We start from the raw sequence: 3,290 nt of genomic DNA on the forward strand, positions 1-3,290 counted from the left end.
AGAGGCTGCAAGCCAAACGGTGTAGCTTAGAGGAAAAACAGAAGTGAAAATAAGCAGACAAAGCAGGAAGTGGTTTTATTATTTTGGTCTGGGTGTCTCCCCCATTTCACAATCATTAACCAAGTAGTACTGAGTTGGCTTGGTAGATCATTCTTTATCTGGGCATTCCCTGAAGTGCTCTTCTAGTGCCCAGGGCTGTTCCAGAGGCTGGATTGACCTTGCATACTTATTTGGTGACTCACACAACACCGATTTGCAGCATTGGCCTGTTGTCATTCCTGCCATTCCTGCCGTTTTTCTTGCGAGGAACGCACTCAGCTCCATGACGTAGTTTTTCAAATCAGAGTTGCTGGCACTCAAAGCATTGCGGAAGACACATACCTCAGAGATGGAAGATCCATCCAAAATCTCCAAATGGGTGTCTTCATGTGGCTGGTTGGGGGGCTATAGTAGAAAGGCACTCTGCACGTGGTCAGAAGCGCTTGATTATTTTATATCTGCTGCGGAATTCCAAATAGGTTAAAAATAGGGGGTGGGGGTAGGAAAATAGGAAGCTGCCTTTTTCTGAGTCAGACCATCGGTCCATCTCACTCAGTATTGTCTACTCTGATTGGCAACGGCTCTGAAAAGTTTCGGGCAGGAGTCACTCCAGCCCTGCCTGGAGATGCTGCCAGGGATGGAGCCAGGGACTTTCACTGTGCCAAGCAGACACTCTACCACCGAGCCCTCTCCCCACACCCTTGGGCGGTGTCTACTTGCTAATGCTTACTTGTCTATCCACAGGAGTGTCGCTATAATTGAGCAGATGGGTTCAAAGAACCCGGGGCCCCCCTGCTCCACCCCTCCTGGTCTTCTTCATCATCTCCCTGACTTTGAGGGGCCGCCAGGGAGAGGGGCTGACACGGTCCTCTCTCCCCTATTGATGCCCCTGGTAATGCTGACTCTCGGTTATTAGGCAGGCATTGTCTTGGTGTGCGGAACGGAAGTGGGGCGGCCCAGCTGCTGGAGTCATCCTCTCCATCCGTTATGGATTCGATGTCCATAAATGGTCCTGTATTTTATGGTCACATTGTGCATGCTTTTTAAACGTTGAGTTATATTTGTACTTTTATATTCCAGTTTAATATTTATATTGTGCAACTGTTTTATAGTCTTACATTGTTTTTAATATTTTGTAAACTGCCTTGAGATTGTTTTAATGAAAGTATAAAAATATATAATGAAAGGCAGCACAAAAATTTAATGATAGATAGATAGATAGATAGATAGATAGATAGATAGATAGATAGACAGATAGAGAGTCTTCAAGAACCCTTGCTCCTCTATTGAGAGACCCAACCTGTTGTCATGGGTGGACGTCTGGAATACTTTGCTGCCGGGTCGTTTGTCTTTGGCTCCCCACCATGAGAGGCTGTGACTTGAGTTTGCAGAGAAATCTGTGTTGACTCTTATGCAATGAAGGCCTGTTTGGAAGCATGACACCTCTACGGTGGTGCACTGTTCTGGGTTATGCGACCCTAACCCTGCTATGACCCAGCCCCGGTTGAGCCTCTGAGCATAGGGGGCACTCACTGTAAGGACTGTGATGCAGGCTGCACGTCTGGAGAGCTTTGGGAACGTCTTTTCCCAACAGGAGTAGGATCATCTGGGCATCTGCTGTGAGTGGGAGCAGATAATGTCTGATCAGCTCTAGGTGTGGATAGCACAGGGCAACATCTGGCATGGGAGTCTCACACCTGTTGTCCGGTATCTGAGCGCACGCTCCCAGCAGGGGGAGAGGTATCTTGGCTCTGCCATGGGTGTGCTGTATCATGTAATCCCTCTGGCTTCTTTCTTTCTTCTGCTCCCTACCATGCATCGGTGTCGGCACGGCGGCTTCAGAAGAGCCCTCTTTTCCAGGGCCTGGATGAAGAACATGGATGTGGCAGTTGGTGCTTTGACACTCCTTCCACTCTGTGCTGGACTTACAGCCTTGAACGAGGAGGTCGGTGTAAGAGCAGCACCTAAAGCAGACCAGGTGTCCTTCGCGTCGGGCTTTGGGATCCTTTGTAGGTTTGACTCTGAAGCCAGAAGGCTGTGGCAGTGGCCCTGGAGCGTGAGGCTGTGGGGGCGATGCTGTGCCGGGAGGCTGGAACGGTGCTGTTGCTGCCGGAGGGAGAGGCTGCCAGGCCGCTTGAAAGAATGGAGCTGCCAGTTCTGAGAGTTGGCCCTTTTGCTGATGCCTTGGGGGTGCTGTCATCTGTGAACCGGTACTTGGCGCCATCGCTGGAGCTGTGTCAGGGTGCTCCAGGAGTGGCCGTGTTATCCCCTGCGAGCTGAGCAAAGAGGCACCTTTCAAAAGTGGTGATTCCCTTTATTTGGCAGGGAGAGAGCAACTGGCCCTATCCACCCCCAGCACTGCATCCCTCCAGTGGTTGTTGCTGGTGTCTCTTATGTTTCTTTTTTAGATTGTGAGCCTTTTGGGGACAGGGAGCCATTTTATTTATATCTGTGTAAGCCACTTTGGGAACTTTTGTTGAAAAGCAGTATATAAATATCCATTGTATCCATATCTATATGTCGTAGGAGCTGTTCCTGGCATCACATGGATGCTCAGACTGTGGCAGGACAATGTGGGATCTCTTGACTCAGAGGGGAAGCACTCAGGCCTCGAGACTCTCGCTTTCTGTGAGGCGAGTAGCTAGTCATCGTTTTGGCTCTGCACATGTCCCCAGACTCTGCGAGTGGGGCCCTCCCTTCTGAGAGCTGCACAGACTTGTGCTTCTTCCAAGACTGCTCCTTCCCCTTTGCTGCTGCTTTGGCCTGCAACTCCGCTTCAGCGGCTGCTGTGCGTTTCTCCTATGTTGCTTTCACTCAACGTGGCAGCTCTGGTGACAGCCCTCACCTCTGTCGCTGGAGCCTCGCCAGTAACCGCTAGCAGAGACTCTCGGAAGGCCTCCAAACCCTCCAGCTGATCGATGGCTCTATGGGCATCTGGGGTATTGGCATGGCTTAGGGAGGTTTGGGACTCTTGAGCAGTTTTTTTTAAAATTCATAGCCATGACCATGTATTTGGCCACATGCAGAGTTGCTTTCTTCCTCAGACTTCCTGCGATTAAAACCCTTCATGCTCCTTTCTACATATCCCAAGAACTTTTCTAATTTCTTGAGCCACCTGACCTTCCTTTCCTGAAACCATCTGGCTCCCTTTCCTGTATTCCTCTTATCCTTTTTCCCTCCATCCCTAGGGCTGACGGGGCGCCGTGTTCAGCCATTCTGAGTGGAGTCGGGTATTAGGCAGGTTTTTGCCA

This window comes from Hemicordylus capensis, chromosome 4 (genome assembly GCF_027244095.1).
Source record: "Hemicordylus capensis ecotype Gifberg chromosome 4, rHemCap1.1.pri, whole genome shotgun sequence".
Classification (NCBI taxonomy): Eukaryota; Metazoa; Chordata; class Lepidosauria; order Squamata; family Cordylidae; genus Hemicordylus; species Hemicordylus capensis.